Below are 13,191 nucleotides of genomic sequence, written 5' to 3'. Positions count from 1 at the left end.
TCAGTTAAATACAATTTTATATTTTTAACTATATCCAGTATCTCATGGCTAATAAGAATTATCTAGTAGCAATTAGGCGTCTTTAAAATGATACACACTTAGCAAGATATGGTGGTGCATACCTGTAATCCCAGTGACTGGGGAGGCTGAGGCAGGAGGATCATATGTTTAAGATCAGCCTCAGCAATTAGGCGAGGCCTTAAGCAATTCAGTGAGAGCCTGTCTCAAAATTAAAAAGTAAAAAGGACTGAAGAGGATGTGGCTCAGGGATAAAATGCCTCTGGGTTCAATCCCCAGTATATACAAAAAAAAAAGATACCCTTGTGATTAGCAAATTTAGAATGTACAGTTGTCCCCTTTATTTGCATTTTCACTTTTTGTGGTTCCAGTTACCCATGATCAACCACGGTCTGAAAATATTAAGTGGAAGATTCCAACAATAAATAATTCATAAGTTTTAAACAACTATCACATATTGAATTGTTTTATTATTCATTATTGTTCATCTCTTACTAACCTAATTCCTAAGTTGAACTTTATCGCAAGTACATATACATAGTCCAAAGAATAGTATCTACAGAGTTCTCACTATTGAGGTTTTAGGCATCCAGTGGGGATCTTGGAACATATCCTCCATAGATAAGGGGGACTACTGTACAAATAATGGCTGTTCACAAACTTAAATATTAAGATCTTTCCACTGCAGAAAACCAAATATATCCCCCTCTCTACTGGCTATTCTATGGCACCTGAATTTATAAAGTTTTATTGAATGATTTTAACCACTAGTGTTTGTACCAGTTATCTATTGCTATACAACAAATGATTCCCAAACTCAGTGATTGAAAATCTCTGGCACATTTTCTGAGGGCCATGAGTGCCTTATCTGGCTGTTTCTGGTGCTGGTTCTTCAAGAGGTTGGCAGTCAGGATGTGGCTGGGACTGTGGACTCATCTGAAGGCTTATTCGGGCAGGAGGATCTGCCAACATGACTACTGACAGGAAGCTTGGGTTCATCACCACCTGGACCTATCCATAGGGCTGCCTGAAGTATCCTCAAAACACTGCATCTGGCATCTCCCAGGGTGGGTGATCTGAGAAGGAGCAAGAAAGAAACAACAATGCTTTTTATCAAGTAGTTGTATAAGTTTGCACATTGTTTCTTTGTGAAATTCTAGTTGTAAGAATTGAGTTACTAAGTCTAGCTCACTCTCAAGGGGAGAGAAATGAAGCATCATCTTATTTATTTATTTTTTTTTGTGGTGCTGGGGATTGAACCCAGGGCCTTGTGCTTGCAAGGCAAGCACTCTACCAACTGAGCTATCTCCCCAGCCCCTGAAGCATCATCTTATGAATGAAGGATGCTGTAGTTTGCATCTGGAAGGTCCCCCAAAGTTTCATGTGTTAAACTTGGTCCTTAGCTTGGTGCTTTTGGAAGGTGGTAGAAACTTGAAGTGTGGGTGGGGTGGGTGGAACCTAATCCAGACACCATGGCACACACCTATAATCCAAGCAACTCAGGAGGCTGAGGCAGGAGAATCACAAGTTCAAGATCAGCCTAAGCAACTTTGCAAGCCCCTCAGCAACTTAGTGAGACCTGGTCCCAAATAAAAAATAAAAAAGGGCTGGGGAATGTAGCTCAGTGATAGAGTATCCCTGGGTTTAACCCCCAGTACCCAAAAAAGAGGGGTGTCTATGGGGAGGTCTTTCGGTTATTAGAGGCATGCCCTTGAAGGGTAGTGGGACCCTGCAACTTCCTTCTCTTTTATCTCTCCCTCTCTCTCTCTCTCTCTCTCTCTCTCTCTCTCTCTGTGTGTGTGTGTGTGTGTGTGTGTGTGTGTGTCTCCCTGGTCCCAGCCATGAGGTGAATGGTTTTGTCACAGACTGCTGCCACAGGCCCAGAAGGAACAGAACCAATCAATCATAGACTAAAATCTCCAAACTGTGGGTCAGAATAAACCTTTTCAGTTGAAAAGCTAATTACCTCAGGTATTTTGTTGTAGTTATGGAAAGTTGACTAACATAAAGGAATATCAAAGAATTTGTAAGTGTATTATAAAAACATCACACTAATACATTACAGGTTAACTTTCATGAACGATGATAGGGAACTGAATTGGTTGGGTTTTTATTTTTTAGTGTTGTGATGGAACCCAGGGCCTTGCACATACTAGGTAAATGCTTTACCAGTAAGGTAAACATCCTTGCCAGCTCCCCAGTATGTTTTTTCTTTTCTTTTTTTTTTTTTTTTTGCGGTGCTGGGGATTGAACCCAGGGCCTTGTGCTTGCAAGGTAAGCACTCTACCAACTGAGTTATATCTCCAGCCTCCCAGTAGGTTTTATACATAAGGCATGGCAGTTAAAATTGAACCTCTGCTCTAGGTCCTAAACCTCAGAAGAACACATACTTTGGAGTATTTTTCTCAAAATGGTCTAAAACCCCCTTTGGTAACTGACTGACTGGAGCTACAAGTACCACTTGAGTAAGATGCCCTGAATCTGAACTGGGACCCATTTGTCCCTGAGCCCCATTTATTCTTTCTGGAGGTGGTCTTGCCCTTTACCCTATGTGTGGGGTCAGATGCAAGCCTTGGGATCTCTGTTATTTATACTTATTAGGTTTTCCCAAGCTCCATGGCCAGTATTGGGTGAGTGACCTGGCAAGTGGATCATTCCCACTGGCTGGTGTGGCATTTATTTCACACATCCCATGAGACTGGGCCTCATAATGGTGCTGACATGCTGATTTTGGGTGGCTCTTATTTAAGTCATTTACAGGACAAGTTCAAGACTCTAGGCTACCAACAATCACTGCAAACACTTGAACTTGAGTTGCATGTATAGGCCCATGTATCAGCTATCACCCATCAGCATTCCAATTGAGGAGCCAGCTCTAGTGTACAGCATCCCAAGGTGTTAGGGGTATTGGCAGATGCCTTTTTCCTGTGTGTCTCTGTCACTGGCATCCAGGACAGTCATTTCCTCCAGAGGTTCCACACATGCTGTTGGGCAGTCCTCTGAGCCACACCTATGTTCTTCAACAACTTTCAAAACTATTGTTCCATAACTCCTTAGAACCAATGTCCTCTCAGCTCCCATCAGTGTAATGATATTGGGATTACCCAGGTCAGGCTGAAGTCATGCCAGATGAGAAATGAATATTCTTTGTACAGAGTGGGGATGGGCCCCTTGCCAATCCTTCCCACTGGTGGTGCTGTGTGTAAGGCAGTGGAATGGTCAATCTTGAAAGAGATTTCATTCTAGGAATGTAGCAATTACTGTTTAAAGAGTTCAAGAGAAGCCACGGTTAGAAGATGTGTTGTTCAACCATTTTGTTATAAAATTTCAGATGGCAAATTTAACACAACCAGAGAATGAATTACTGTTCATATTTTTCTCCATACTCCGAAGCTTCCGTGGTCTTTATTAACACATTATGAGTCACCAGTGGCCAACCCAATGGATGATGAGTCATGCATAATAATGTAATGAGCAGGAAATAATCTGAGGGGGTTGGGGATGTAGCTCAGTGGTAAAGTGCTTGCTTATCATGTACAAGGTTCTGGGTTCAATTTCCAGTACCTCAAAAAAAGTAAAAATAATTTGAATAAACCATATTTGAATCTACAGAGACAAGATTTATATTTCTCCAATACAAACATTATGAGAAGCAACAGTGTTACTACCTTCTTGTGATAGGAGATATGAAGTTAGCCAGGAATAGCATATTTGACAATAAAGAACATAAATAAAGAACATGGAGTTGAACTTAGTGGTTCACACCTGTAATCCCAGCTACTTGGAGACTGAGGGGGGAGGTTCACACATTTGAGGCCATCCTGGGCAACTCAGTGAGACCCTGTCTCAAAATTTAAAAAATAATAAAAAGGGCTGGGATATAGAGCTCAGTGGTAGAGCACTTGCCTAGTATGTGTGAGTCCCTGGGTTCCCTGTACCACACACACACAAAGAATGAGAAGGAGAAGGAGAAGGAAAAGTGTGATGGGCTGACAGATCTGACTCCATGAGAATGCTATAGGCCAGACTCTAAGGGAAATGACTAAACAGACTCCATTTTGCTCTGAGACTCCACGTTATGTAGGAAATAAGCTTCTTCCATGGGAACACCCTGCCTCTGTGCCCATCATCAGTTACTTGGTGTGACATGTTTAATAATATACAATGGCAACTCCTATGTAGTAAAGAATTGCTCTCTTTTGATTCCTATTGCTCCTAAACAATGTACCATGTAAACAGTAATTGTGTGGATATTAGCAACCATTCTTTAGTTTGTACCTAGGTAAGGGTCATTCTGACCCACTTCCCCCTCTGTCGATGATCTCATGATGTTAGTTTGTAATTTTGAATCATAGCAACAGACACTTATGATTAATGTGATTTTTGGTATAAGAACCCCTACAATCCTATGGTTGGGGCTGTTCTCCCATTTTTGGGGCATTGTGTGAGACAGTCAGCTGGCCAGCTTAATAAAGACTCTCAAATTTGGACTTCTCGGTGGTGATCAGTCTGTTCTTAAGTTGCACCCCTTAACAAAAGGAGGAGAAGGAAGAGAGAAAAGAAAAAAAGGACATGGAAAATGGTTTTTCTGGACCTGAACAGGGAGAGATGGAGCTTGGAGACTGTGCAGGCTCCTCATGTGGATAGAGTGGATGATAAACATAAATACTTCTTCTCTATACCTTCATCTAAATTGTCATCAATAAATCATAATATCTAACATGAACCTATGATATTATAGTGTATTTTTATTCTAATTGCTTATGTGGATGGAGGCCCTGCAAGAAATATTTGTTTGGGGCCCCGCACACTTTACACGCAGTATGGTATGCAGCTTCTAAGATGGTCCCTGTTGATCCCCATCTCCTGGTATGTGTACCCTTGCATAATCCCCTTCTTCTGAGTGTGGACTGGATTTAATGACTTGTTTCTAACAAACAGACTATGGCAGAAATGATGGGATATTGTATGGATTCAGTTTAATCTGACTCTAGTCCTCTTTAGTCATAAACACCATGATGGCTTCTGAATAACCCTACTCGGTTGTCCCTAGAGGCTGAGAGCCACATGGAGAACTGAAGTGTTCCTGCCAACAATCAACACCAACCACATGTCATGTGAATAGGCCTTCTTGGAGGCAGAACCCTCCAGCTCCAGTCAAGCCTTTAATGGATTGCAGCCCCGGATGCAACCTGGTGAGAGACCCTGAGCCAAAGCTGCACCTAGATTCCAGATCAAAAGAAAGAGTAAGATAATGATGTTTCTGGTTTTAAGTGATTAAAAAAAATTTTTTAAGACAAAATGTCTCAAAGGATAATGATCAAGTTTATTTTTAAAGAAGACAGTGAATGCCACCTCTGATTTATAAAAATGGATAAACGAAACTTTTATATTGGAAAAATCCTGATATATAATATATAATAACCCTGAGACATAGTACACAAAATATGCCAAAAATATCAATTGGGCTGGGGTGTAGGTCAGTGGCAGAACACTTATCTAGCATGATTTTCTAGGTGTCCTGGTGAAATCTCAGAGTTCTAGGTACAGAAGAGATCTTTAAACTTCAATCTAATTTAATTTTTCTCTATATTTATATGTGATTTGGATAAGGCAAAAATCAAAAACTTCATCCCAGGAGATTTGGACACTTCATTAAAACAGGTATCTGAGGGCTGGGAATATAGCTCAGTTGGTAGAGAGCATGCCTTGCATGCAAAACGCCCTGGGTTCAATCCCCAGCACCACAAAAACCAAACAAAACAGGTATAATATTTAATCAAATGTCAATAAAACATATCAAAATAAACATAGAGGGGCTGGGGTTGTGGCTCAGTGGTAGAGCGCTTGCCTAGCATGTATGAGGCACTGGTTTCAATTCTTAGCACCACATATGAATAAATGAATAAAAATAAAGGTCCATCAACAACTAAAATATATATAAATAATTTTAAAAATAAAAAAATAAACATAGAAAGTAACATGATTGGGACTGGGGGTGTGGCTGTAGAGTACTTGCCTAGCATGTGCAAAGCCTTGGGTTTCATCCATAGCATGCATGCATGTGTGGATGCACACATACACACACACATCACACACACACACACACACACACACACACACACACACACACAAAGAAAACAAAAGAAAAAGCAACAATTCTAAAAAAACTTAATTGAGCAAATTGTGTTCTTCCTATTTTTTTCTCCAAAATTAAGGGCATTATAAAGCACAAAATGGGGGCTGAGGTATAGCTAAATGGTAGGGTACATGCTTAGCATGTATGAGGCCCTGGGTTTCATCCACAACACCAAAAATAATGACAACAAAGCACAAAAAAACTAACCCAATAAGACACAGAGCCTTTGCTGTCTAGGCAGATTAAACAGAAAGTAAGTAATAACCATTCATGTTTTTATTCTTTTTATGTGGGTGGGGTACTGGGGATTGAACCCAGGGGTGGTTTGCCATGGAGCTACATCCTCAGCCCTTTTTAAATTTTTAATTTAATTTAATTTATTTTTTGGCACTGGGGATTTAACCTAGGGGTGCCTTACCACTGAGCTACGTATCCTTTTTTATTTTCTATTTTGAGACAGGGTGACACGAAGTTGCTGAGTGCCTTGTTAAGTTAATGAGGCTGACCTTGAACTTGTGATCCTCCTGCCTCAGCTTCCCAAGCTGCTGGTTTACAGGCATACACCACTGTGTCCAACTAACCATTCATGATTTAAGCAAAGACAATAACAGTAAACCAAGAAGATAAACAAATAGGTCCATTAAAAATCAGTAAACCTCTCTAAGATGTGAACACATTGTATAAGCTCCCCCAAGCCTTGGGCATCATAAACCAAGGCAAATAAAATTCACTTCTCAAAGCTTTATCCTTCATTGTTCTTTTTCATATTCTAGAATGGACTGACACTTTCCTTAAGAACAGATGTTAGGGGCACATACAGTCAGAGCTAATTTCATAGGAATTCCCAACTAAGCCAGGTGTGGTAGCATGCACCTGTAGTCCTATTATTTGCAAGGTATTTTTGGGGGGCAGAGTATTGGAGATTGAATTCAGGGGGCTCTACCACTGAGCTACATCCTCAACCTTATTTATTTATTTATTTATTTATTTATTTATTTATTTATGTGGTGCTGGGGATTGAACCCAGGGCCCTGTGCTTGCAAGGCAGGCACTCTACCAACTGAGCTATGTCCCCAGTTCAATCTTTTTTATTTTATTTTGAGACATGGTCTCTATGTTGCCCAGGCTGACCCTAAGATTGCAATCCTCCTGCCTTAGCCTCCTGAGTAGCTGGGATTACAGGACTGTACCACCATACTCCACAGTGCTTATTAATCTTTATTAATAATCATAAAGAGATCCTTTCATTTGATAATCATTACAAAATAATTTGTAGACACCCTCCAAAGATAGAAAAATGACTGGGTGTGGTGGTGCACACCTGTAATCGGAGCAGCTTGGGAGGCTGAGACAGGAGGGTCAAGAGTTCAAAGCCAGCCTCAGCAACAGCGAGGCCCTAAGCAACTCAGTGAGACCCTGTCTCTAAATAAAATATGAAAGAAGTCTGGGGATGTGGCTCAGTGGTTAAGCATCCCAGATTTAATCCCCAGTCCAAAAAAAACTTGCCTATAATCACAACAAAAATAAAAATATTACAGAGGGGTAGACAGACAGAATAGCCAGGTCTTAACTGTTTATTTGATCTTGTTTGACCTATGTGAGGAGCAGGGAGATATCCAGTACAAATTTCTTTTTCTTTTGACTGCCACTAGTATAGCCCTTCTAAATCTCCACATTCATTTCTGTACTCCTGTTCAAGAACCCACAGTGGCTCCCTCGTTGGTATCATGTGGATCCCAGTGATTATTTACCTCACTACCAAGTTGTCATCTATCTGTGTATGTATTGAGGACAAGGTGTTCACTATGTGTCACATTCACGACAAGCAAGGCCAGGAGTGAATGCTACTCTCAGTCTGTGTCACTAGGTAGATTTTAGAAGGTCATTGGGAATATTGACTCCCTGCCGGCAGTAGTCTTATCTATTTTGCCCATTCTTATATCTGGTACACGTAGCAACTCAGTCAATATATATCAGAAAAATGAATGAATTATTTCCCAGCCCTCAAAATGGTCTCAAGGACACTGAGGTATAGAGTAGTGAAGTGACTAATCCAGGAACATGTGGTGTAGTAATGGGAAAACTGAGATTTTACCTGGGTCCCCATTAAGTACCCAGTGGCTACCTATTTCTTTTCACATCCCCTCTCCCCAAGCCTTTCTTGGCAGTGATAGAGAAGGACATACACTACCCAGACCTCCTTTCAGGGAGTGAATATAACAGGCAGGCAGCCTCCAGCTGTCAGTGCCATCAAGGCCTTCCCCAGCTGCAGAGAGCCAAGCCCTCCACCCCTCCATGACTGTGCCCTTCCTGGGGATATAGTCTCCTTCAAACAGGGGGCATTCTGCTGGGTCATCCCTGCTCCAAAGATCTCTACTGGGTTGGCCAAGTCTTTGTGTGGCCCATATAGCCCTTGAGCTTTCCCTCTGTCCAATCCAGCCTCCTTCTGTTTCCCTTTGTAGGAATTGATCCCTAATAAATATGTTGTATTCCAAACTCCATCTCGAATTCTGCTTCCAGAAAATCAATCCAATGACATTGGTTGTCCAGCAAAGTCCCCATAAAATGTCCCAGTAAAAGATTGAACCTAACATTGCATTCACCAAGAACGACACCAGTTTGGGGGAAGCAGAGTAGTGGAATGGCCATCTTGCTTCTCAGCTGAATGTATATATAAAAGTAGTTGAGTCAATAAAGCTTACCTGAGAAAATTGGAGGGGTGTAGCATGAAATAAAGGTGCAGGAATTGATCATAGGGAATGTCTCTGGCACTGTGTGCTATAAAGCTGAGCCCAAATTTCCTTCTCTGTTTCCTGGTGCCATGTTCCCAGCTGCTTTCCTCTGCCACAGTCTTGCAACATGATGTTCAGCCTCACCTTGGGTCCCAAAGAATGGAGTCAGTTGTCTATGGACTAAGACCTTTGAAACCATGAGCCACAAAATAAACTTTTCCTTCTCTAAAGCTGAGCCCAGCACAACCAGGCAAGTAAGATAGAACAAGAAAACCCAGGACTGGCTTTTCTTCCGAATACTTTTGGGCCAGGGCAGTGGCACGCACCTGTAATCCTAGCTCCTTGGGAGGCTGAGGCAGGAGGATTGCAAGTAAGAGGCCAGCCTTGGTAACTCAGTAAGACCCTGTTTCAAAATAAAAATAAAATAGAATGGGCTGGGGATGTAGCTTAGTGGTAAATCATCAAGTACCCAGTACCAAACACACACAAAAAAATTATTGTCAGGATTTAAATTATGTCTTGTTTGATGTTTTCAGTATTTTAAATACTTCCTTGATGCTTCCTTACTATTTCACCTTTTGTTATGGAATTATTTCTCATTCCTTTTCAAGTGATTTGGAAGTTCTGCCCCTGTTTGTGTGTGTTTTTCATGGTTTTGGGGAGTAAACCCAGAGTCACAGATATCCTAGGTAAGCACTCTACCACTGAGCTACGTTCCAAGCCCTTTTTATTTTATTTTGAGACAGATCTTGCTAAGTGGCCTAGGCTAACCTCAAGTTTCCTCCTGCCTCAGCCTTCCAAGTAGCTGGGATTGCAGGTGTGAGCCACCAACTTCCAGCTTCTATCTTTGCTTTTAATTCAATGTATGGTTACCTTTAGGGTTTTGTTTTGTTTTTGAAGTGCTAAAGATTAAACTAAGGGTTTTGTACATGCTAGGTAAGCGCTCTTCCACTGAGTTACATTCCCAGCCTACCTTTAGGCCTTTTTGTTCTATAGTGCTAGATATCAAATCTGGGGCTTCACTCATGCTAAGAGTACTCTACAGTTGAGCTTTGCCCCAGCCCTCACCTTAAGGTTTAAAAAACAACATTTGAACTTACCTACATTTATGCAATTATCAGCAACAGAAATTAAAGAATATCTATCCATTTCTTCTTTCCTTTGTGAGTTCCCCTGGGTTACACAGATGGATTTCCATGCTATGAAACATACACTGGCTGTGGTATAGGTATATTTGAAATAACAGACTGGGAAATGGAACCCCATGAGTCACACAGCCTGCAGATTGGAAATACAGGGATCAGACAGACTGGATCTAGATACTCCTGATGTCATACTGACTGAGATATGAATGCTTCTGGCATACCACCGTCTGAAGCATGGAAACTTATGGAACCACACAGAGTAGGGAGTCAGCAATCCTCTGGTAACCAAGACTAGAATGTGGACACTCCTGGTTACATATGCACTGGGGTATGAAACTTTCTGGGTCATACATGGGGTACGAGCACTTCTGGGGTCACACAGACCAGGATGTGGAGACTCCTGGGTTCACCTAGAGTCAGGTATAGATCATAGGGTATCCATATCCACATCCTAGTCTGTGTCTCCTCTAGAATCCACATTTGTTTCTGAGAACACCCCATTAAATCCGGACTGTAGTATATTTCCCCAGGAGTAGCCATTTTGAAGTCCTAATTCAGAACAGAATGCTACTAATGCTGGAATCTTTACCATAAATTCAGGCTTGAAATCGTATCAAAGAGGCATGGATATTGAAAGACTTAACAATGGCCCACATTTATGATCAGAAAATAGACATTGGTGGAAAAAGAAAATGTGATACATATGCACAATGAAATATTACTCAGACATAAAGAAGGATGAAGTTATGGCATTTGCCAGTAAATGGATGGAACTGGAGACTATCATGTTAAGTGAAATAAGCCCATTCCAAAAAACCAAAGGCTAAATGTTCTCTCTGACATGCAGATGCTAACACACAATAAGGGTTGGAGGGAGGGAAGAAAAGAAGCTCATTGGATTAGACAAAGGGGAATGAAGGGAGGGGAGGTGGGATGGGAATGGGAAAGACAGTAGAATGAATTGGACATATAACTTCCCTATGTTCATATATGAATACACAACCAGTGTAACTCCACATCATGTTCAACCACAAGAATGGGAAGTTATACTCCATGTATGTATGATATGTCAAAATACACTCTACTGTCATGTGTATCTAAAAAGAACAACAACAAAAAAGAAATAGGGTATGAATGATGAACCAATTAACCTATGCCAGGGTGAGTGGGTGAGTACTCTAAAACAGGAGGGTATTGATGGCAACCTCGCTAACCAAAGCCCTTGTTTAAGCTCAGGTCAGAGAAGCGTTAACAGTGGTGTCCTCATCAGAGGCCTAGGTTGAGGTGACACTATTAGGGGAGAATTGATAGTGAAAAAATGAACAGAGATCATGGTTTCAATTCAGATAAGAGGGGCATTAGTGAAAGAAGAGTTAATACACACAGTTCAATAAGATACCAGGAATAAAGAGGGCCAGATTTAAGGTCAGTAAGAGAAGCCAATATTTTTAATTAGTTAACAATTATTCTGTTTGGATATCTAGATGGAGGTGTGAGTATTGATAGAATAGTCAACAAATGCTTGAATTCAGACTAGAGGGTTATTCATGGTATAGTAGTTAACAGAGGCCCTAGTTTAGGATGAGACCAGAGAAAAAGAGATGGGGACAACTAAATGAATATCTGGGTGACGTCGGTTGAGAGGGGAACAGATTCTGGAATATTTGACAAAACCTGGGGAAATTCAGACTCTAGGTGCACTGATGTTGGAAGCAATAACAACTGTATAAGTTCAACAATAGATCCTCAGGGTACCAGTGATGGAGCATCAGAGGATTCAGTTCAAGGCTAAACCAGAGGGAAATGATGGTGGTATATTTAACAAAGGACTGGGTTTGAAGCCAGGCCTGAGGTGGAAAGATTTTGCAACAGTTAATTGGCTGTGTTGGGTAACTAGACAAGAATATCTTGGATTATGGAAGAGTAAGCATTTAAGTCCTGGCTAAAAATCAGACTAAACCAGGTGTGATGGCTCATGCCTGTAATCCCAGCAACTCAGGAGGCTGAAGTAGGAGAATTCCAAGTTAGAGGCCAGTCTAAGCAACCTAGTGAGATACTATCTCAAAATTTAAAAAGAAAATTAAAAAGGACGGGTGATGTTGTTTAGTGGCAGAGAAACCCTGAATTCAATCCCTAGGACCACAAAAATTTTTTAATGTAGAAAAAGAATCAGATCAGAGAGTAAGGATAGTGGAAGAGCTTTTATTAAGAATCAGGATAACATTAAAGGTGAAATAACTTTGAAAGGGAACTTCAGTTTGAGAACAGGCCAGATGGTCATTGATGCTGTAGTGGTTAACAGTGAACCAGACTTACGGTCAGACCAATGGAGCACTGAAGGTTTAACGGTTAAAATGACCTGTTCAAATTAAGACTAGAGGGGACTAGAGGTTGCATAGTTAAAAAGAAGCCCAGGTGTGATCAGCGTGGCATTCTTGGATCAAGAATTAATAGAGGTCTGGGTTTGATTTGAGACCAGAAGGACCTTTAAGCTGGATTATCAAATGAAGGCCTGATTTCAAGGCCATGCCAGAAGAGCAGGGATGGTTTGATGGTGCACAGAGACATTTGTTTTTTAAGGTAGACTAGGATACCGATGGTGGACTTGGTAACAGAAAAGGTCAACCAGAGAGGTGAGGATAGTTCAAAATCAAAACAGAGGACTTGATTTTAGAAATTAAGAGAAGTGTCATTTCAGGGTCAGACCAGAGGACCAATAATGGTGGAAAAGTTTAGTGAGGCCCAGGTTTGAGGTCGGGCAGAGGATACCAGGGGTGGAATAGTCAACCAAAGCTCTCGGTTTTGATTGGATGAGGGGTCTGTCATGCTTATTTAGTTAAGAGATGTCCATGTGAATATTCAGATCAAAGTGGGTCTTGATAGAGACAAAGCTAATAGAGTCTGGGTTCAAGGTCAGACCAGATATGCCTTCATGGTTTTAGAGTTCAGAAAGGTCCAGCTAGAGCAGAGAGCCAGTGATGATAGGATATTAACAAGAGACCCAGACTGAAGGTCAAAAAAAGAATTTTCAGCCAGAATTTGTTTCAAATGAGATCAGAGGGGTTCTGATGGTGGAATAGTTTGCAGAAGTTCAGGTTCAAGGACAGAACAGGGGGAAACAACCATGGAATAGTAAATAAGCACACAGGCCTGAGGC

At 41.1% G+C, this 13,191-nt stretch overlaps 1 long non-coding RNA gene across 1 annotated transcript; it reads right to left on the bottom strand.

Annotated features, from left to right (window-relative positions):
* Positions 1–475: 475 nt before the first annotated feature.
* Positions 476–9,265, bottom strand: LOC124971987 (uncharacterized). The gene is made up of 3 exons (XR_007106420.1): positions 9,216–9,265; positions 8,860–9,033; positions 476–1,094 (listed from the first exon to the last, which is right to left on the bottom strand). It is a non-coding gene; the product is annotated as an uncharacterized LOC124971987 (long non-coding RNA).
* Positions 9,266–13,191: the final 3,926 nt, after the last annotated feature.

Source organism: Sciurus carolinensis, chromosome X, assembly GCF_902686445.1.
Source record: "Sciurus carolinensis chromosome X, mSciCar1.2, whole genome shotgun sequence".
Classification (NCBI taxonomy): domain Eukaryota; kingdom Metazoa; phylum Chordata; class Mammalia; order Rodentia; family Sciuridae; genus Sciurus; species Sciurus carolinensis.
This window is presented reverse-complemented; position numbering and strand designations above follow the sequence as displayed.